Raw genomic sequence first — 23,956 nt, forward strand, 5'->3', positions numbered from 1 at the left:
GACCTTGTTCCTGACTGATCTCAACGGCAATAAGCTAAAGCCAAGCATGCTGATGAGAAGTACAGCCTGAGCATACAGAATGCTGAGATATGACTCTCAGAGAGAGATGTCAAGCCTCCCAAACATCATTAAAGGTCATAGTGTCAAAAATTTAAAAAATTAGTTTCTTAGATGCACATTCTCTGAGAGGAAGTCTTAAACAGTGGTAGACAGATGGGGACAAGGAAACAGTTGTCATTGTTGAGGAAGGAAGCCTATGTGGTTTAAAGAACAAAAAAAAGTGTGGGAGCACAGGGATGCAAATGCGTATGAGGGAAACCACAGTTGGCTGAATGTATTCTAGAAAAAAAAAGAATGAAGGTTGTAGAGCTTTATAAGAATGATGGTAGAAAGGTAGCTGAATTAACTGAACACACTGGTCAGAAGCTTCATGCAATAAGCAAATAGTAGACTTTAGCTTTTACATTTTCTATGGCCCCAAGATGAGTCTTTTAACACAGCTACATGTACAAGGAGCTATGCTTGCTTTCCTGAATTGCAGAGCAATTTTCTTATCAGGTATGGATATATTAGCGTGAGATATCCAAGTTCCAGCTGTGATTTCAATGTTTATAAATGGTTATAGATTGAGCACATAGTGTACAGAACATATACTTGAACTTTGACATCCCCTATTATTGATTTGAACAAGTTTCCTTCGATGTCAATTAAAAGTCCACCTGTAATAGGAGCATGCAGTTCCTATCATAGTATTTCACAAAATCGCCCCTTATATATATATTCACTTACAGAAACAGTTGTGAACTTCCAACACGGAGTTCTCCCTAATCTTTACTGAAGAATACAAAGGTTAATCTGGTTCCCCTTTTCTCTTTCTCTCAAGCAATTTCTGGCTTTCTGCAGAAATTTTATTAAAAATGGACCATACCTGGAGAAAAAAAATGTTACTAGCAACATACAAAAAAAACCCAGCAATAGAAAGTTCATATTCAAATTTCTAGTTGTCCCTGCTTCCAGTCCCATAGAGAATCCTATCAGCTTGATATCAATAGATGTCTATAATAACAGTACTGTAAAGATAGGTAGGCTTCACCTTTGGACTCTTCTTTGCAGCACAGATTGGAATGCATTAATTAGGAAAAAAGAAATCAACTGAAAAACCACAAGTTGTCTCTATTTGAAAGCTACACTGGAATGGAAATTGAATCTTTGTGACCTAATACTGTGTTTAAGTGACAGGAGATTCAGGTGCTGGTTCTGAAATGATGAAAAACTGCTGAAGTGAATTGCAATATTAAAAGTGGATCTGTGCCTAGGCATTAGACTATATTTCATTTAAAGTTTTTGGGGGTTGCTTTGTTTTTTGCAAGCTGAGAAATGGAATAATAGAAGATAATTAATTGAATATTAAGAGTAAGAATGGCAGGAGAGTATCCAATTTTACTTCATTCAGTCTTAGCTTTGTTTTAAGAAGAGAAAAGTAATTAAGTAATGAATTCCTCATATAAATAATAACTGTTTCCAATGCTTATCTCATGTTCTCTATGAAAATAGAAGAATGCAAAATTACTATCATTATCTCCTGATGTTTTTGGCTCTTGATCAAAGATAAACCTAATCTGCTCTGCCTGTGCCCTATACTGAGATTTTCTACATGAGTTTCACTGCAGCATTCATCATTTGTAAAGTTTCAGGTTGCTCGTTTTGTTCTAGTAAGGAATAACGCTCTGTCAAACTTATAAGATATTTCTATCTAACAAAATTAAAAATGAAACATTTTTTCAGCTTTCCTGCTTGAAATAAACACTGAACCCTTTGGAATAAAATAAGTGATCCAAATCTGAAACCTACGTAAAAATTCAGAAAATTTTCTTCATTTACTTGAGGCAGCATTGTTTACTAGCTAGAATATGAGCACAATACTTGACAGAAGAAAACGTCCTTGGGTTCCATCTCAAGATTTGGCAATGACCATGGGTGAGACAAACACAATGCTTTCTGCTTTTGCTTTAAAAGAAGGGTGCAGTCACAAAAACCGTGGGAGTAGATAGGGTTTTGAAGTGCTTCAAGGAGAGAGCACAGCACAAGTAATGAAAGAACGTTTGTGGTGGTTCTGCAGTGTCACGCTGCTTTCGCTTCACCCTGTGGTTTTCTTTCAAGTTCCAACAAAGATGTTTCATGTTGCTTAAGTTCTGCTAGCACCTTAATTCAAAAGTTTAGATAGAGAATCTAGCTTTAAAAGTTCAGAAAAAAGTCAAGAAATCATGGCTGTAGCTGTCATGATGTTCAAAGTAATTTTCACTCTCCAAAATTCTTCAAGAGTAATGCCAACCTAGTGGCTGAAAGAGTTGATTTTCAGGTACAATCCACTGAGCAATACAAAACCTGTATGATCTCTGTGTTCTCTGCTGCAAACTTTGATGGTGACTTACAGAAATACATAAAGTCACAACTAGAAGTAACAGGCTGCATCTCTGATTTTCAGGTCGTTTTTAAATTTGAGATGTGCTGCGCTCCTACTTTGCAAGGATGACTTACAAGACAACAGTGCTACCTATAGTACTTTAAAGGGAACCTGGTCCAGACAATTATTGACTCAATAATTTTTCATTTAAACTTAGGATACCAAGAAATTTAAACACCAAAAAACCAGACGCTTGTCTTTTTCATTTTTCACATGAATCTGTCCTCCTTAGTGCATCCCTATACTTAAAAGGGTATGTTCTTTTCTTCCTAACAAGTTTGGACAAACAAGTAAGTTTGTCATGTGGAAGAAAATATGCCAAACAGAAAGGCTTGCTTTCAGTTTGTTGTTTTTTGTACCGTGGTAAAAAGTGCTGGTTGGAGGCATTCCTGAAAAATACTATTGTTCAACAATTCTGTTTAGCACTTTGAAATGGCAGCCCTGGACTTTATCCCATTACTCCTCATAAGAGTGATCCTTACTCCTGCAAGTAGTACAGCTGGACAGAGAAACAGATCACTATTTACCATACATTTCCATTACATAGGGCTGATAAACTATATTGTTTTTAACTATTCATGCCTCTTCCTTCTTAAAAGCTTTGAGATAACATGTTCATTCTCTAAAAGTTCCATTCCAAATGGTACCACAAAATGAAGGATAATGTTTATTTGCACGCAGCATGCACTGAATTGCAGTGATCTCTTCCAGGTAGGAGTTGCATCACAGTGATCCCACCTTGTGAGATAGGGTCAGGTTATCCATAAGTGCTGAAGAAACAGCTTCCCATTATCCCTAGCCTAGGGCAACAAACAGATAAATATCACAAATTATCCAGTGCATGTTTGAAAGAAGTTTATTTTTTGAATATATAACCTTTTTTTCATGATGTCTTGAATTAACTTTAATTCTGATAGTTTTCACACTGTACAAGTGCAGTGTAAAATGACATGCGAATTAGTTGTGAATCTATCAAACCTATCAAAAAAATACTGCTATTAAACATCTATCTTTAAGGGTCTAAAAGCAGAGGTCTTCTACATCACATGAATGATGTACACAGGATCACACAGGGCTTTGGATTGGAAAGAACCTTGTTGCAGCCTCCCTGCCATGGGCAGGGACATCTTCCAATAGACCATGTTGCTCAAAGCCCTGTCCAACCTGGCCTTGAATGCTTCCAGCAATGCAGAATCCAGAATTTCTGTGGGCAACATCTTCCAGTTTCTCATCAACCTCATACAAAAGATTTTTTTTCCTAATATCTAAGCTAAACCTACTCTCAGTTTAAAGCCATTTCCCTTTGTCCTATCACTACACACCCTGGTAAAAAGTTCCTCTCCAGCTTTCCTGTTGGCTCCCTTTAGGTACTGGAAGGCTGATGCAAGGTCTGCCCAGAGCCTTCTCTTCTCCAGGATGAACAGCCCCAGTTCTCTCACCCTGTCTGCAGAGTTGAGATGCTCCAGCCCTCTGACCATTTTTGTGATCCCCTCTAGACCCACTCCAGCTGCTCCTGGCTGGTACCAGTGTGAAACAGCAGCAGGTAATAGTCAGTGGGTTGTATGAGGGTTGGCAGTCCGTCAGTGATGCCTGTGACACAAGCCCCTCATAAGCAGCACCTGTCTCTTGAGCACATGGGTGCCTCCCTCCATACCTGGCAGAAGAGTCACTCACTGCTATTGCCCCTTTTCTCTGCACAGGTTGTTACACAGGGAGCAGATGGAGCTGCCTTATTTAGTTCCAGCAACAATCCTGATCTGACAGGTGTTTACTCCCCAGAGCAGTGAAGTGGTTCTGTGAGGGCACCTCAGCCTTCAGGGGAAGTCTCTTCCTCCTGCAGGTCCTTGTCTGTTCAAGCTTCCATTCTTCTGCATTACTGCTCCCCTCCCTCTGTGTGTGCTGGTAGTGGAGCTTTTGCCTGTTTGTCCATGGGCTGTGGGTCCCCTGCAGACTGTGCTTGGAACAAGTTCCCTAACTCCTTCTCAGTGTCCCTGACATTGTGCAGCCTTCATTTTTTGTAGCTCAGTCACCAACCTCTTAAGCACAGGATACAGACACTGCAAGGTCCATTAAAAATTGTTGATAAAAACTGGATGGTACTTTTTAAGAGGTTGCAGCCAGAGTAGAAAAATCCAGCATGGTATTAGTTCTGCTTCCCTAAACATAACCCACAGTATTTACAGTAAGATTTAATTTGGTGATTCTGGATAATAGTTTTTAAGTTAAGAAACATAATATGAAAGTTTCTCATTGGATGTCATATCTATATTCCCTGAGCTCTTCAGTCAATTTCAGAGATGTAAACACATTTCATACCTAAAGGTACCTTACAGACTGAAATATGTCTGAGTTGAGCTAGATGTCTCCTGCTGTACTCTTAGGGCCAAAACAGCACAAGAAGTGTGGTACTGTCAGTGATTTAACTTTAGACTTGACCTACAGAGGCAGGTTTCTATGGTGTAATGTTACGTCATTCACTATAGGCTCATTGAGTCCTGAGGTCTCTTGCAAACAAAGCTGTCAAATTGCAAAGGTGCTTTGTGAAATCACCTATTGTACATCAGACACCAAACTGAGACTCTGGTGTTCATCCTCTGCCAAGTTCTCAGACATGAACAGCTCATGTTTAACCTCACTAAAGACCCTTTTTTTTGACAGCAGAATGAGAGCTGCAACAGACTGCAGATTATCATTGAAAGTAAAAGGTTTACAAAACTTGTATTAGACATTAATGCTAGCCTGGGGGTCTTTAGCTCTTGGGTGACATGAAAAAAATACAGCAAATACACAAAACCATTTTACATAATGACAGTCCCATGTCTTGTAAGCAGTCATTCTGCTAAAGGGCAAGTTCCTGCTCCCATTTAAGTGAACAGCACAATTTCCATGAATAAGACTGGGGCCTTTACACAGCTTTTATTTACCTTTTCTTTTCTTACATATTTTCTCGTCTGATTTTCATTCTTTCCTCTCTTTCTCTCTTTTATATTTTTTACAAATTAACTGAGCAAAATAGAAGTCCTGAAATACTTTTAAATTACAGTAAAACAAGACCTTTCACTAATTAATTTGTATGTTTATAAGCAGCCCTTCATTTCAGACAAATAGCAAATTTTAATTCTCAGAGACACCAACAATAGGACCATGAAACCTGATGATTTCCAGATAAAACGTCAATAAAAAACTAATAGGCCCACCAAATATCTGCCTCAGAAGCATCTTATCATTATATCTTATTATATCTTATTATTAAGCATCTGTGTTAGAACCAGGAATTTCTGAAACATAGCAATTACTGTCTTTTCACATAAAGTTTGTAAACAAAAAATGCATTAGGATACTCAAAAGAAATGTAATTATACACTGTAAAACTTAAAGTAGTTGAGTAGCTTTATCTTAACTCAGAAGGAAAGAATACTGTCTCAGAAGGGAAAAAAAAAGAGTTTTAAAGAGACATCAATTCCTGTTCTTTAAAGCAGACACTAACTATATTGTGTCTGTTATAACTCAGCGACCAGATACCATAAGTCATTCCAGAAATCCAAATTCCTACTGAAATAGTGTTACATGAATTGGTAGTATTAGCAGAAAGACAGGATGTATTTGCCAACTATTTTCAGCATAGCTTGGTAGGCTACTAGTTTATGCATGAAATAAAAAGAAGAATGAAATGGAGAAATAAAGAATGAAATGAAGATCAAACGCACAATATCCTAGTGACAGAACTCCTTGCCCCACACACCAATATGCTTGCAGGGCATTTATATAAGCTTTAAATATTCACTAGAAGTATTTCCTCAACAGGGCCAGTTTTTCTAGTGAAGCAACAACACAGTGTTAAGTTGGTCAGCAAAAGTAAAATGGACCACTTTAACTGTGCAAAAACCTCTTTGCAGTTACAAAGTTGGTGGTGGTTTTGTTTCCATCTATGTCTATTGTAATATGGACAATCCAGGGGGTCAGGAGCTTGGGTTGCATAGAAGAGCTGTTGCTAGGCAAGATTTCCTGATGTAAAAGCTGTGAACACTGGCTGTATATTCAATAAAAGTGAAATATTGAAGGTGCATAGAATTTCTGGGGCTGCAAAGGCCTTGTGGGCACTGTGTAACCTATGCCAGGGACCTTCTGAAGGCTTATTACACAGTTGAAACTGAATATATAATATAGTTCATGTTCAGGAAGGCTGGGATGTCCTGACAGCACCAGAATTCTTGTGCACAGGTGAAGAGCAGCATGCACATGCCTGGGTAGTGATTGCTGGAAATCCCAAAGATGTTTAGGGTTCCAGATGAAGAGCGGCCAAATTAGAAGCATGTGAGCTATTAGTTACCATCTGGAAATTCTGGCCTTTAAAATTTGCACAATCCAAGACAGGACTCACCTCAGAAAACCTGAGTATATGGAAGCTTTTTATTACAAACTTGTCAGGGCTTAGAATGTGAAAAAGACATCATGATCATGAATGCTGATGAACTTCAGTTAGCCAGAATCAGGGAACCACAGTAGGTTCCTGAGCCCTTCTCACCCACGAAGTCTGGCTGAGCAGAATGGACAAGGCTAATAGAAAATATTCTCATGATCTGATGCAGAGTTGATGCAGGAAAAGTGCATTATTAGTATACAAGCTAAATTCAGATGAAAAGCCGAGTAAAAACTAGTCCTGTAGCTTGCTCATCAGTGAGAAATTCCACTTACCCTAGTAAGGTGTTGTTTTGCAGAAATGGATAAATGCCATCCATTATCTACTAGAGTATCAGTATCTCAGGAAAAGTGTTAACTTACAATGGAATGGACCCCTGGGTAACACATAAAAGCTATTGAATACAAAATTTAAAATTTCCCATTCTAACTTTATTCTGTCATCAAAATTTTGCTGCTGTAAATTTCAACTTCAATAAAAAAAAAAATAGAAAATAACATTTTAGATGGGAGTCCTTGCAGAAATTAAGCTCCATTGCTTCTCAGAAGGAGAGGTTCATTATGATAGTAGTTAAGTTTAAAATAAGAGAAATCAACCAAAAATTTGAACTGATCAGAAACACAACTTTTTTCTGATATTGCTTATTTCGTATTGCTTATTATCTGGATAATTTTAATTCCCAGGACTTCACTCTATGGTCTGTTGTTCAGACCTCTAGGCTTCTGGATTTTAGCTACAATCAATGGGAGAGCACAGAGGAGAGAAGCACTCTTTTGGCATTTGGCATGTTCTAAAGTTATCAAAAATCAGTGGTTGGGAATCAGCCCTTTCCCGAGGCATCACAGTACTTACTGCCATTTCTTGATTGTTCTGAAAACCTTGGCATCCAAAAATCTTCCTCTCCTCTGCCATGTTGGGGAACTTGGTATTGTGTTCCACAGGACTTGGCAGCATCTCTCCTGGTCCCTTTTGCCGTTTAACCACATGCTGCCCTGCGGTGTCCGAATCAGACACGCATCAGGCTTCATGGTACACTGCCAGTGGAGAAGCCTTTGAGCAATTCAGGTCTTTTTTAGTGTGTGGTTCACAAACCACAGAAGCCCTTCAGAGCTCTGAGGCTGAAATAATGCTTACAGGGATGAGCTTCTAATAGAGTTTCCTAATGCCTGTAGTACAAACCAGGCAACAGCAGCCATGTGTTTCAGTAAAGAAAACCTGCCTTACCCAAACTAATGTAACATTGCTGTGTTGCTGGTGGTACGCAAAACAAGAACGACCAAATATTTCCTTCTTCTTTCTCCAATTACTATTAATTTGTAGTGCCAAAATGTAGAATCCAATGATCAGAGGGATAACTCAAGCAAACAATAAAAAAGCTGATAGAACAGCACAAAGTTATTTTCTGCAAACTCTGTGGAAGCTTCTGAACCTGAGATTTAACCTCAGGATTTGTAAAGCTACACAAAAATGATTTAAATAGCCCTGTTTAAGGAAGTTGGCCCACTAGTGCTGTGACTAAATTACATTTGGTCAGTTGATTAAAGACAAAGTTATCCAGAAATGACTGGATTTCAGGACCACAAAAATCCAGCCACAACAGCTGGGTTGGAACAGGCCAAACTTTGACCATTGTGCTTTAGTAATAAGTGTCCTGGTTAATGAATGTCAACAGCTGGGATCAGATGGAACACAAGCAAAGGCAAGCTGTGGATGTGAGGAAACAAAGATGGAATGTTGCAAAGACATTACAAGGATCAAAACTGGACTGGCCACAAATCCCAAACCAGGCTGCAAGAACAAAAGAGCATTTTAATGGGTGGAAATTATTTGTAATATATTATTCTCCTCACATAATAAAGAGGAAATCTCTTTTTTCCCTTTTACTGTTGTCTTATATATTGGATTGAAACACTTCCTTCTGGTCCTCTCTGCCAAATCTCAGTATCAGAGGAAATATCAGCTCACTATTGTTACTATATAAATTAGTCGAACTTCATCTAAGACCAGTCTGTAGATCTACTGTGCCAAAAAGGAAAAAAAAGGTATTCTCTTAACTTACTACATCTCTCTTTTAAATAAACCTGCACAGAAAATGAGATTCATTTGGAAAATGTAAAGGACTATAGAGAGCTGAATACGGCAGTAGGTAGTAAGCAGCCTCTGCAGGTGTCCAAGCTCCACATAGGCCAGACATACTCACTGTCATACTGAATATTACCTGATTCTGCACTACGTAAGGCTGTGATTGTAATTGATTTTCTGGATCAGCAGCCAAACTGAAATACTGGAAGCAAAAAGTGGCTGTTTCTTTGGTCTCTACTCTGGACTGGGAAAAGAACAAACTTGACCTGGGGTTCCCATTTCTCTGGGAGAGAATGAACATCCAGGCTCTATGGACAACGAAGCAGGAGGGCAAAGCTGTCCAACGATGCCCCTCCTGTTAAAGCTGTGTCAGCAGCAGCGTGAGTGCCAAGGCTGTGTTCTGCCAGGGACTTTGTGGGCCAAAGGAGCCAAGACAGCAGGCTGAGAGCCCCAGAGCCCATCACCTCTGGCGGGCTGGGCCCAAGAGATGGGGCCAGAAAAAAGAAGAGAGCGCTCCAAATTTCCTCCAACTTTCTCCTCAAAAACATTGTCTTTTTGTAGAGGGTGGTGTTGTTTCTAAGACCCTCATGCTGAGAGTAAATCCAAATTCCATAATCCCTGAGTTAGCGGGTAAAACAGGGGTTAACACGGTTAGAGTTTATCTCCATGCTACTTTTTCCTTACCTCAAACAAATTCTGCCCTTCTACTAAAAAGTGGAAACAGCTTTAGGTTCAAAACTCCATTTGTGATGAATTTGCAGTCACTAAAAATGTTACCCAACTCTATTGACTAAATTGCAGGATAAAGCCAGTCTGATCCTTCCATTAAGCTCAAGATTATGCCAACATTTTCTCAGTGACTTTACAGAGCTTTACAGCAGCCAAATAACCTGACCAAAAAGGCCAAAGCTGAAGTCATCAACAAGTAATGTGAAAAAAAATCACAGTGAAGTTGTTCAGCAACTGCTACAATGTTTTTGGGTATGGCACAGGATAGAGGCACTTAATTGTCTCCAGCAACGATGAAGGTATTGCATATGAAACCCAGGATAACTGTTAAGCTTATTGTGAGCTGAAACAACTTGGCAACAAATTATTTCAGCCTCTCACTAAGATTGCCAGCAATCTGTCATTTGACAAACCTCTAAGAAGACATGAATATTTGTTTTTCTAGATCTCAGACAGCTTTGGGTTTGCAAAGCTACATAAACAGATGAAACTCATGAAATCCATGACGAATCCACAAATCCCACCCTGCCTATTTCTCTTTAACTTCCCTTTGTGGCAGTTCAAATTCAGGAGACATCAGTCTGTTGCTAGAGTAGATTTATGTTTCTGGAACACTTACCTGAAGTCAAATGTTAGCTCTAATAACTGTTTTCTATTTCCATACAAAAGAATGTTTACTGGTCAATACTGAGCAACAGAAGGATACAGCAGGCTCATTCTTTCTTCAAGACTCATAATACAGTTTTTCTCCAAGTATATACATATAATAGGGATTCCCATCTAACTTTGAACCCTTTCCTCTTAGTATTTTTAATATTCTTTCCACACGAAGTTGTAAAGTTAAAGTTCTGTGAACTTTACTGTTGAATGTGTTAATCTTTAATCTCAACATTTGATCTCTACACTTTTCTTTAGCAAATTATTTATTTTGGTTTTCATCAAAACTTTGAAATTCCTCTGTTTGTCCCCTCCCCCAAGCCCCTTTTTCAATTACATCTCCTGGCAGCTGCTGCTTCTGCAGATTTGCCAGTAACTGCTATGCACTAAGGAATAAAAAGGAAAAAAAAGGTGGGAAAAAAAAAAAAAAGAAGGAAAAAGAAAAGAAAAAAAAAAAGAAAGATAATTTGAAGGACTCTGTTGGCTTCTTCTGAATCAGCTGTCCCTGAGCTGAAGCATTAGGTAACTACTCTGGAGACATGTAATGTTAAATATTGATGGATATCCGATTATGAAGCCATATAATGTTCATAACAATGAACATTCATATTGGAAACACAACCCCAGGAGAGTTGCCTAGCATATAAAGGAACACAAACATTGTTGTTAAACAAAAGTATGCTCTAAGCTGCAATATTTTATGTAAGCTTAATTAGAATGGGCATACTAAGGTTTATTAACATAAACCTTAGGCTTATTAAACATAAACCAAAGACTCAGATTTGGCCCAAATGCAAATTCCTCTCTCTTGAACTTAGAATTCAATTTGTGGTCACTTTTAAAACAAATTAGAAATACAACCTGCTTTCTTCTGAGACTGGGTGACCCTGGTTTTAGTTTTACAGTTTTGTAATCAAGAAACTGATTGTAGTAGTCACTTCATCACAACTCTCAGCACTTTAATGGCAGTTTGTTTGATCTCGAATGGCCTTAGCAAATACAATGATGTGTTCATCACAGAAGTTTTTACAGATGTTGAGTTGTTCTCCATGTGCCAGCCTGGATCCTGGCAGCTCTGGGGAATTCACCATTCAAGAGGCCAGCATCACTGCTTTCCCCCAGATGGAGGAGGTGGTTGCAGTTACAGCCAAGCATCCACACACGCCCTGACAGAAGAGAGGGGCAATGTTTTTGTAAGGGAGCAGGCAGGGAGGAGGAGTCAGCTTGGGGCATGAGGCCCCAGAGTTACCCTTGCCTGATCAGGGTTGTGACTCTTCTGACCCTGATGGTGGCAAAGCTGTGGCTCCTGCAGGCTCCCTGTGGTGGAGCCTCTTTCCTTGTTGACCTTGTCACTGCAGAGAGTGGTGGGGAATTTTTCTGATGTAACATACTCAAGTTTTCTCATCCTGTCCTCCGCTCGCTATCCCAACAGGCTTTCCTGCATGGCTTGGATTAGCCTTAAGTTCTTGTGGTTTCTTGTTTCAGATTTTGGTCTGGCCATTTGTCATCCTGGTTCTGTTTCTCCTCTCTCTGTTCTTAGAGTGACAGAACACAGGATCACCTCTTTGGATAAGATTATAAATGCTTCGCTGTCGAATTGCCAATAATGAGTCTCTGCCAAATTTATACTCTAAAATTCCCCAAGCAGCAATTTAATTACATTATTTTGGATACGGCACCATAGCAGCTGCATTCATTTGATGAGGATTCATTATGGTTTATGGTGAAAACAATGGCAAATTAGCTCTGGTGTGTTTTGGAATTTGCTCTTTATTTAGTTTAAAATAGCTCTGTTTCAGTGAGCATGACTCCCAAGCCCATTTGATCCTGCAGTCTGTGAGAAAGTGGGAAAGCTCTGATAAAAGTTTTTAAAAATCAGATATATCTACACCTGTTGCAGCTCAGCTGTTGAACTCCTGCTGGTTTGTGGTTAAAAGGGAATTAACAGAGTTCCATTCTACTGTATTTCAAAGAATATTACAGGAATATTTCCAGTCATATGTATAAATCAAAATAAATACATAAATAACAAATCCTCAGTCTTGCCCAAATTTTTCATGGATTAATCTTTTCTGCAGAAAAGTATTATATCCCTACCAGAAATCTAGTATGGGTTCTCAAGGAAATCGAAGCCAAATGAGTACTACAACTATTTCCAAGCTCAAACTTTAAGCCAGCTTTGTGAAATATTTGTTTAATTTTTTTTAACTCTCCGGAGGATTTATAGTAAGTTAGGGGGTGTCATGAAGCCTAATCATATGGCAAAATTCACAGCTGGGGTGTAAAAAACCTCCTAAGATAAAATTTGTTCTCCTACCACTATTCTAAACAAAAGCCACAGCTTCACACTAGAAGCTTTTGCCAGAATGCCAACATCATGTGAGGGGCATAACTTCTGCAGGGAATTTTTGTACTGAAAAAAGTCTTTCTATAGACAGTTATAGTACCACGTTTGTATCTCTAGTTTATTTTGATTTGTCTATCAATACTGGTAATTTTAATGATAAAAATAATTTTTGGCCACTTAAAAAACACAATGAAAAAGAAAGTTTCTGTTTTCAGCTTTCCTCAAATTCTGTCATGTTTGTATATCTTAAACAGTCCATGGTGATGAAGAGAACAACCCTTAACAGCTGCACATAGAGAAGTTGCTGTACCCCCTTTTGTTATACTCACTTAAGGGCTATAGTTGGAATTGCTTCTCCTTCCTTAAGATAATATTTAAAGTTCATTCAATCACTTTCCTTTCTGTCTTAATCTGTCAGATCCTTGTCTTTACTTTGTGCCAGAACCAGACTAAGTCTGACCCATCACTGCATAATTTCAACTTGCTAGACATCCAGGAAATTATTCAGTTACTATGCAGAGTGGCTTTTTAAATTGCTCTTGAGAGCTGGCATAGCTAGGGTGGGATTGAACAGACATGGCACAGATGCTGAGGACGAGGTAGGGAAGAACTGCTACAGGAAAGGGAAAATGGTGGATGCACAGAAACCAGCCATTAAATTGTTATTCCTGCTGGGGAATTGTATTTAAAGAATCTAATCTATGCATCTACTATCAGCACCTGGGGCGGAGTACACTTGTGGAGTCCATGGAGACTGCTGGGTGCCTAAAGAGGGAGAAAATGGAGCAGACTCAGTGGTCCCACCGCAGGCATGCCTGCACCACTGTGCTATTAGAGCTGCTCACAGCCAGCAAAAAACGCAGAGAATTAGTTCACCAAAGGGTTGCACAACTACTGAAGCTGCTCCAGTGGGATGACAGCAGCATGCAGAAAAGACAGGGAGAGCAACATAACAGAAAAAACAATTTTTGGTGGCAGCAGGCTTGTTAAATTAGTTCAGCTATCCCATAATATACCTTCAGTGCTAAGAGTACAAGTAAGAAAAATCCTAAATTGTCAATGATAAGTAATAAATAAACAAGCAAATAATAATTAAAAAATCCAATAACATTTATTGAAGCAATGCGGGATTTTGGTGGTCTGCCTCACACCAGAATTTGGTATATGCTATAAACACAATATAAAGCAAAAATAGTAATAGAGCCAAATTTTAAAGACTGAACAGGGCACCTTTTACCCCTCACTACCAAAGTGATACTGCTTCACAGCACTAGAAAAGAATTACATGTGAATCTTAAACAAGAATACTGAAATTATGTATATAATGCATTAGAAAACAAAACACCAACGCTTCAAAAGACTTTTCTTGTGCTTGGCACACGCAGTTTAATGCAGCTTCCCATTATGGAAGCACTTAGCTTCTCTGGGGTTTATGACAGACTTTTCCTACGAATTTTTCTGAAGAAATAATGACTCAGAGAGAGCAGCCTTGAGACACGCAGCTTCCAAGATCGGATATTTGCCTGACCTTGCAGACCTCCTCAGGAAGGAAATGAGTTCCTCCAAAGAAAACACGTGACAGCAGATTCAGAGTCTGTTCTGTAAGCGGGAGTCATTCAATGTGGCACTCCACTCTTGAACTTCAGGGTGAACCAGGGTTCCTACCATGCTTACAACATGTCAGGAAAAAACCCCATACCTAACTACATGAACAAACAAGCATCCTCCGCTTTACTTTCTGTTGTTTTCTTCCTTGGAGTGACAGTTTCATTGCAAACTATAATCAGAGTCATTACAAAATAAGCACTCCCACACCTGAATTTTTAACTTATGACAATCATTTACCTGTAACACAACAATTTACTTTTACCCCTATACTGCAAACACTCAATTCTGCACACAATAGATGCAAAAATTAGACTAAAATAGCTTCCTAATTTATTCAAAATTATTTTGATACTGTACACATTAAAATCTGAAGTCTTCGCTCTTGAAATGAAGTATGATGAGATTTAATAGTAGAACTCCAAATTGGTTTTATTTGCTGTTTCTCTTTTATTTTTCCTAAAGTGTGGTAGGGACTTTGACAGAAAAATTACATTGCTTTGAAGTGAGAGTATGCTAAATGATTTAGGAAGAGCAAGAACCCATTTAAAACTACTTAAAAATCAGACTTTATTTTAATTTTTTTCATTTGTTCATAAAAATGTTTTATTAGCTTAGCACTCTCTTTACCCAACCTCTTCTAACAAAAAAGATTACCAGAAAATTATTAACCTAAAGAGGTAGGATTAGTCAGAGTAATTCACTGTATGTTCAGACAAAGGTTTTCAACCAGTACAAATATGAAAAAAATCTGGAAGTAATCAAGTAAATTAAAGGGGTAAAAAAAGATTCCTCTGATAATATTCTTACCCCAAAGAACTGCAGTAATTAGTAGCATCCTGCCTGCATAGGAATTTCAGCGCATTGAAATTTCAGAAGCATGTGTCTACCAAGTCTGAAAAGAAAGCTTATTCAGCAGAGGCAAAAAAAGTGTAAAAAACACAAAAAGGCTTCATGGTGCTGCTCTATTTGGTGGATTTGACTGGAAAGGTCAGTTTTTCCTCAAGAGTGATCATAAGAAATGCTCAAAAGAGGGTGAAAACATTATTGTATGGCTAATATAATGCCCCTTCCCCCACAAGCTTCTGCATATTTTTGAAGTTGAAGGTTGTAACCAAAGGCAGGGGGAAGAACAATGTTTGCCCATACTTAAGGGGCACAGGCAAGAAAAGACTGACTGATCATATAAATTTACCCAACGTTTGCATGACCTCCTGGGTCCTTTTGGTAAGGTAAGGGCTATAGTCTTATTGACCCTTGGGCTGAAAAAGAGCCTCAATGCAGGAGCTCCCTCACATGACAGGTTTTTCAATGTAGATGAAATGAGTTGTATTTTGAAATGAGATGAGTTGTAACCCTCACTGCCAGTCCTCCAACAGCAAACACTTACTCACAAAGCAAATGCAGCTCACTCCTGCCTAGCTGAAGAGCACTCTGTGCAACGGGAGAGCCCCAGCACTGGTAGGGCCATCCTGGAGTGACCCACTGCCCCAGCAGCCAACTACACAGGGGAAGCAGGAATGACCATGGGGTCACCAGGAGATCCAGGACTACTGGAAAAACACAGGAGCTTTCACTTGCAAGCATTCACTTCAATCCATCTCTCACCTATCTGTACATATATTTTTCCTCTTTTATAGTTTACAGAATATAGTCCAGTTTGTTATATTGGGAAAGGCATTGAAAGTATCTGTTCTTGGATTGAGAATTTTAAAGGTCTGGGGTTTTTTTTAAACAATGTCATTCAGATATTATTTGCAGTATTTTAATAACTACTTGAATTATTCCTTTGAAGGGATTTCTTGCATGCGTGTGTTTCCAGTCTTTGGAGCAGAAATAAAATCTTGTAAATAACTATTCAGATGAATCTTCATTCATACAGTGATCAGAATGTTCTTTTCTCTTTAGAGAAACTTAGTAATAAGATAGATGTTGCTCAAATTCAGTTTGAATGAGTTATAATCTCCATATGTTACTGACTTAATTTGGAAATAAATTTTGCACACATTGTCATTAGCTATAGTTTAAGAAGTCTGATAAATGCTTCTACCACAAGACACACATGTTGCGAACAGTTGCTCATCTTTAATCTCTTTCAAAATTTGACAGTATCATAACAAATAACAACACTCAGGTTTGTAGTCTCACAGATCAGAATAGCCAGGACATCTCCAGAAGCACAGAGATGAATTTCAGGGGGAAGGCTACTGAAGTTTGGGAACCTGTGGTCTCAGGGTTTCAAAAAATAAGACTGAGATTACATTTAGACAGGAAATTTTCAGTTCTCAAGAAATGCAAACTATGTGAGCATGGAAAAAACCCTAAACCACTACATCCTCTTGCTTTCAGTCGAACTGACGGAACTTTGTTCATTTAATAAATATAAAAATATAAAGAGCCAAAAAATTATGGAAGCGTGACAGTCATAATTGAGATGAACAGGAGAAAACATTTCTACAGAACCCTATTCCTGTCTATGGAAATGTATTTTCTGGCATATTACTTTTTAAAATATTTTCATTCAGATGAGGTTATGTTTTAAAATAACTTCAGAATATACATACCTAAAGCATAGACATACACATTTATACCCTTCACACACCTCCCAAAGCCACTGAATACTGTGTGTTTTAGCCTACTCTCCACGTTGAGTGATTTCAGCCTTATGCCCCCAACTATCTTTATCATTCCCTGGTAAAGCACTAAAATAGTTAACCAACTCATTCTATTTATCAGTTATAACAAAATGCTCTGTTATGCTAAAACCCATAAATATTCTGCTTTTGAAGACTACTTATTTGTTACTTTTCCTGTTACCACCACTATCTTTGTTACTCTGGTAGGCAGACTACATTTCCTAAACCTGTGCCCAGTGTTCTAAAACAGTTTTTTGGTTTGCCTTTATACTCATCTACTTGCTTAATTTCCAAATTTATCACTTTATTATTTACTGTTTCTACACAAATCCTCATTCCAAGGAAGTATCTGTCATGAGTTATATTCCACCAACAACTTCCAAGCATTGTATTTTCTAAAAACACATCAGCAATGAAGGGTCAGGCAAGAGGTCATTACAGTACAGCAGTTTAGAACTTGAACATGGACTTAAAATCTGTTGTCTAAAGAGTTTGGACCAGAACCATGGAAAAATATGACAGTATATTTTACTTACTTGTAGTCTGGCTTCCCTGGAAACCAGAGTCATGAGAACAAAGATAATAATGCTGCACTATTCACAATTTTGTTTAATTCTTTTGTTCTTCCTGAATAGATTAGACCTTCAACACCATCATTTCCACTAAAATTGAAGGAAATAGTAGCATGTGAAAGACTTGCCAACTATTAAATTTGTGAAATTAGGTTAAAAAAACTATGGCTTATATTATTTAAGGAAACTTGGGCAGACAAAACCCTCTAATCTCATAGTACTTAGAACTATCGTAAAGTCATTGTCCATTATCCACAGTCACACACATGAAGAACTTCAAAATGCATCTAAAATAATAATAAACACACACACACTTCCCCCCATGAAAGACTAATTTTGGTATTCTGTATTAATACTTTCTGTTATCCTTCTAAACTATGACAAAGAAATACCAAATGGAGGAAACAGACATTGCAGATAACACTGCACTAAAGAGAGAATTTTATAAAGTCTGCCTTAAATATATTTCAACGAAATAAAATAAGTGTAGCTGGAAAACCACTGTAGTAAAAGAGCTTATTCCTACATCAATCCTCTTTCATGCAACAACTTTATATTTTTGGATCTTTGCAAATACTGAAACATAGCCAGTTAGTTATATTTTTGCATCCATTTCTGGGTCAAATAATTAAGTAATATCAAATAATATTCTATACTAATTGCTGTGACCATTCATCATTTTAATTTGATAAAAAAATTTATACACTGAAATGTCTATCAAGCAGTATCTAATTTAATAATAATATGATAATAGTATCAAGCTGCTTCTAATCTAAAAATAATGGAAGTCCATGAGCTCTACACTTTGCCAGGCTGAATATGATGTTCTAACTACATGTTAAACTTGCAGAACTGGCACTATATAAAGTAACACTCTCAATCTGTTAAGTACAATGCAAAGGAAGGTGCCATTTATCTAAATGTTTGATAACACATATCACTATTACACTGACATACTATGCCTTTACATATTGATGCCGAATTGATTTTTGCCTTTTTGCTTTTATATATTCTCTATATTCTTTACATATATTTTTGTAGCTCTGTAGCCCATTATTGTATTTATAGCTGGCATTTTCCCTACTATTAGACTGAAAGACAAAATAAATTCCCCAGCCACTCCAAGCTGGGGGTCCAAGGTTACATTCTCTGGGAAGCCAGGGTTGAAATCAGCTCTCCGAGACACATTTTCATGAACAAAATTTAGTTCCTTTCTAAGGCGGGGGGTAATTCACAAAAGCGTAGAACCAGGGAAGAATTCTCTCATCACTTATGTCTCTAACTGGGAATTCTTGTCAGTTATGCTAATTTGCTGAACATATAAAAATTGTATGCACTTTATGTTACGTGTGCATCTTCGACGCTTTCCATCTTGCAAGTTGTGCACCTAGGGATCCTTATGAAGGTAACCCCTTTTTATCACCTAACTGTGCCTGGCTCGTGATTTTAGGACCAGCAAAAAGGCATCAATATCAGTTGGATTTTATTAAAATATCTTCCATTAAATAGAAAGTTGGTAAAGTTAAGGGTATGCAGAGAAACTATAAACTTAGATATGAAAATATTCAGCTACTAAAAAGATATATGCATAGAATTGTAAAAAAAGATAACAAGTAAATCTATTAATGTATAGTGTCTATATATATGATTAAATATAGTTTTACTGACCTATACACATATATGAAACTGTACATTTTTACTTAAAACACAGGCATATATTTATTTCTTCAAATTCAAGATTCTAGATATTCCTTAAGTTAGACATTACTAAAAATTACCCGTATTTCTATGCTAGACAACTCTACATAGACACAAATACCAATGTATTGTATTATGCAATATTAGTGTTGGTTTTATATACTAACACAAGCACTGTAAATATAGGCATGGAATGTATATAGATATATATTTACATAAATGTGCATAATATATTTATATGTAAGTTTAGAAACAAATGTTCCTCGATTGTCAAGCCCACTGTTTGTAGGAGTACATATTTATAATTGCTGGATTCTTATAACACTTCAGTATATCAATTAATGATCGAGCTGAAATTACAAAATAATGTCACATAAAAATAGTTGGAAAGCTTCAACACATATTTTGCCAGAATCTTTGTGAAGTCATTTGAATATCAAAAGTTTTTTAATCTATAATGTGTATATAGTAGGGAAGTAGACATATTTTTGCATTCTATTTGTAGTAGCTATGGACTTGACAAAGTCTCCTACCTTTATATGGTCAAAGGTTTTTAAGAGTTGAATTCATTCCTCCTTATGTGGAAACAATTCCTATGCCTTTAATATTCATGAGTATTTGAATTGACACATAATAGAAAAAGCAATCCTTGCATCCTGAATCAACAGCATAGGAAAAATAGATGTGTATGGATTCTACCACCAAAACTAGCTGGAAACCAGACAAGCAAGAAGATCCTTTTGTTTCTGGAATTGCTGAGTGCTATTCAGAGAGCTGCCCTGCTTCATAAATATGCCCAAAACAAATCAGCATTAATAAATTTCAAACTAAAATATGGTGAACCAAAGCTAAGCTACAACAGTTTGATTCAGCAGTTCTTTCTTGACCAAGTATTAGAAAAATCGTGCCCAAACCATTTTTTACAAGAAAATATATGTTAGAGGTTAAATTCTCGGTAAATATGAAAACAAGTAAAAAAATAAGTTTCAATGGTGTTATGCTGGATTTACACCATTTCAAAATATGTTTTACCATCTATCTTTCTCTTTTGTTACACCTCTTCATTGCTCTTCGTGAATATTAAATGAGTGATATATTTCCATCCATGCCTTATATGTGTGTTCTCCTTCAAATATTCTCTATTGTTCAAAATAAATCTTATCTTACTGGTTTTTTTCCTCACATTCATGAGTCTAAATGTATCTATCAAGCAATGGTAATTTTATTAATTTTCTCAGAAAGAAAAAAAGGATATATGCTTAAATTGTCATTTCCTCTTCATTGCAATAAGACAGAAAGCATAGAATCAATATAAAAAATAATTAGCTATATACATTTTCTTTGAGATAATATGATGTGGTAAGCACAGGGATTTGTTCTTTCTGTGTTTAAAGCTTTGATTGTTTTTGCCACTAAAATTTATTTTTAGCTTATCACAATTTTGATCACCACATTATAAATCCAGTGTATTACTAGTATATTTCCTGTTCTCTGTTTTGGCTTTTTCCTTTACTAATATGCATCTGCCTATGGTCAACTTTAAAAAGATAAACAAAAAACAAAGCACATCTATAAACACTAAACCAACAGTGAGCATGAAGGTGGTATTGTGGTTGTGTAGCTAAGCAAGAAAGGATTGCTCCTGAAGGAACAAAAATGCCCTCAATCCCCTCTGCCCCAATACAAGTTGAGTAACAGAAGCACCTCTCAGGGCTGGAGATGTAGTAGCCAAAGGAAAATACTTTCTTATTTTGAGATGCCCACAATTGTTGCTACACTGACTGTTAAACACACTTCAATGTAAACGCCTCTGCTGGGCAAGAGTACAGAGCTCCTAATTAAGGAGTTTCATTTTTGCCACGAAAGAAACTAGATTGCAATGGCATCTTTTGTCCTATGCTTGATGAGGGGTGAGATACTGTTTAAATCATTAGTAACACCACTGCAAGAAAATGTAATTAGCATAGCTTAACACCCAGAACAGCACAACTTGCTGTTGTTAGTATCAATAGTGTGTTGATTTAAAAAGAACAATCAAAAGAAAGTCACCTTAAGTGGTTTTGCTTTTCTTTTTGAAAGATAAAGTTAACCACACATTTTTTAACTGCGCCACTATACTATTAGCTACCTCACTCCCATTCTTTCGGAATTTTTTTTAAAGATTTGGGTAGCCTATATATCAAACCCCATGTATACTAAAAACTACAGCAGCAATATAGCAAACAACAACCCATTTTCTCATGTGGAGATTTTCTAATCCATTTCAATATTTAATTTGCCCAGTGTGCACATTACCTGTAAGTTGATAAAGGCCATCTGCAATCTCATGCCTAATATTATGTTAGAAAAATCAGTGATTCAAGCAGTCATATGACCCTTAAGGAAGAAGGAGGAAGAGGCCTGAGTGTGAAAATGGACCTGAAATTTTTGCCCATCAGCTACCAAATTCTAGTGTGAACTGGTATCGTTCCATTACTTCTGGGGGTAAATGCTAATCTACAGAACTGAAAATCTCATTTTCTAATATTGATTTGTAAACCAGAACTAATTGCTGTGATGGGAGAGGTAATGAGGAAAGGGAAGACATTACTTTCAGATTACCTTCTTATGAACGGAGAATGGATGCTGGATCTGCACGGAAACCACTTGGCCTAATGTTCCCGGACCAGACCATGGCTGTGTCGTATATGTGGCATAATTGGCACGACTGATGTCATCACTGGCATTAGCAATATGAAATAGGCTGCTTCATGACTAAGATGATAGGAACAGGATTTCACATAGACTAATAATTGCCTGTGTAAATTTCTTTTATACAGTTTGGGTACAAAGAAATTCTGCATCTCGAAAAAATCATTAAAATAATATAAATAATGCTAGGAGTTATTCTGAGACAAGAGCTACTTGGCTCAAGTCTATGCTAACCATTAAATTAGTACTTTAATTAGTCTTCAAGAAGGCTGGAGTAAAGTACTTAAGTAGGCTTTTGCCAGGTTAGCTAACCTGAGTGACATCCAGTGTGAATGTTACTTGTCTTTTTGAGATACATCTTCAGAGTTTGCCCAGTCATCTTTGCAGAGAAAAGACACAGATTATGCAAAAATACCCCCATTTTCTTCCTATCTACAGTATTGAGTCAAAGATCGCAAGGGAGAGGACATGATTTTTAGTCTTCTTTCAAGACTTGCATTATGTGTGTACATCAACACCAAGAAATATTTACTACTTTTTTCACATCTTCAAATATATGCTTATCCAGTATTTAATGTTGAAGGTCTTTCATGTTAAGTAGTATATTACTACTGGTATAAAGGTGGTAACGAGTACATTGTTATGTTATTAAATAATAGCACCTGTTAAGAATGTAAACCCACTGAATTATTAAAAAGATTATTAAAAACATTATTAAATCTGTGTACCTTTTCACATTTATGGCCTGTGTCAATGTTATCAAAACTATTAAAATAATAAATTAGTTCAGGAAAAAAGAATAATAAATTAGTTCAGGAAAAAAGAAAGCAAAAATAACAACTCCTCTTGGTAAATAAAAAGGTCTTTAAGATATGAAAGGAAGTTATCAGGTCCAGGTAAAGATGTGTCTTTCACTATGTTAATATAAATCACAGAATACCATCCACAGGTTTCCATAGCACAGAGGCACAAAACCCACACAGAATGTGTATGCAGATTTCACCACCAATCACCTAAAGTTATCACAGACATGTGTGCAACTACACGCTTTAATCTGAAAGTATTTAACTTAGTTAAACCTATAATTCAGTTTCTTTTCCACACCCAAAATTCTGTGTGGGAAGGCTGGCAATTAAGCCTTGCTCTCCATGCTTGTGATTTCTTGATTGCAGCCCATCTTTAAAAATTCCCCCCACAGCTGCACACAAGCACATGCAGACCATTCGGAGGGAGTGGGTGGAGGAAAGCAAGGGATGCCTAATTCCTGCCTTGGCTCTGCAGCAGCACAGGAATCAGCACGAGAGGAATGTACACCCAGGTGGGTGTGAGGCCCCCTGCCTTTGCCCCAATGTTCAGCAGGAGCTCTGGCTCTGCTGGCAGCCTGGAGAGCCTCCAGAGCACACTGAGACCTGGCTGCCCACTGCCACCTTGCCCAGGGCATCCTGCACAGGGTCAGGCTGCTGGAGCCTCCCAGTTACCTGGCAGGAGATGTGCCAGAAGCTTGCTGAACTGTGGGAATGCTGCAAGAAGATCAGAAACAATTTTGGCTTTGTTTCCAGGATCGCACTGCCTGCGAGCCTGGTGGGAGACAGCACGGGGAGAGCGGAGCCGGCATTCGGCTTCCCTGGCTGGGTGGGCAGCTGGCATCCCTGAAACCAGCACAGATAAATGCAGCTCCTGTTAGTGGTGATGTGAGGGGCTTTTCACAATGAAAGCAACCTAATGAAAAATAATCAACAGCAAAGCATATGCAAAGAATGCCTGACATTTCAATGAGCGCCTGTGTACCTGTAGTCAGCACTAAACCTTGCCAGCTGCCAGGAGTAAAGCTGCAGGTAGATAAGAAAATTCACCTAAACAGTACTTTATGCTGCATATTCCTTATTATAGCTCTAGACAAATCCAAACACAAGTGAGGAATTTTTTCTTTTGTAAAATCTGGCACCTTTTACATGGTGAGCAAATGCACATACAGATCTGTATCTCATGATTAGAGATTGCACATCTCCCTGTCCCAACCACTGCCTGAATGAAGACTTTAGCATGCTACCAAAG

The 23,956-nt window shown here is 37.6% G+C and overlaps 1 protein-coding gene across 4 annotated transcripts in view; it reads right to left on the reverse strand.

The window, feature by feature from the left end:
* Positions 1-23,956, reverse strand: part of MID1 (midline 1) — a 249,910-nt gene that overhangs the window by 77,796 nt on the left and 148,158 nt on the right. The gene's annotated exons all lie outside the window — the stretch shown is intronic.

The sequence above is a fragment of the Corvus hawaiiensis genome, chromosome 2 (assembly GCF_020740725.1).
Source record: "Corvus hawaiiensis isolate bCorHaw1 chromosome 2, bCorHaw1.pri.cur, whole genome shotgun sequence".
NCBI classification, from domain to species: domain Eukaryota; kingdom Metazoa; phylum Chordata; class Aves; order Passeriformes; family Corvidae; genus Corvus; species Corvus hawaiiensis.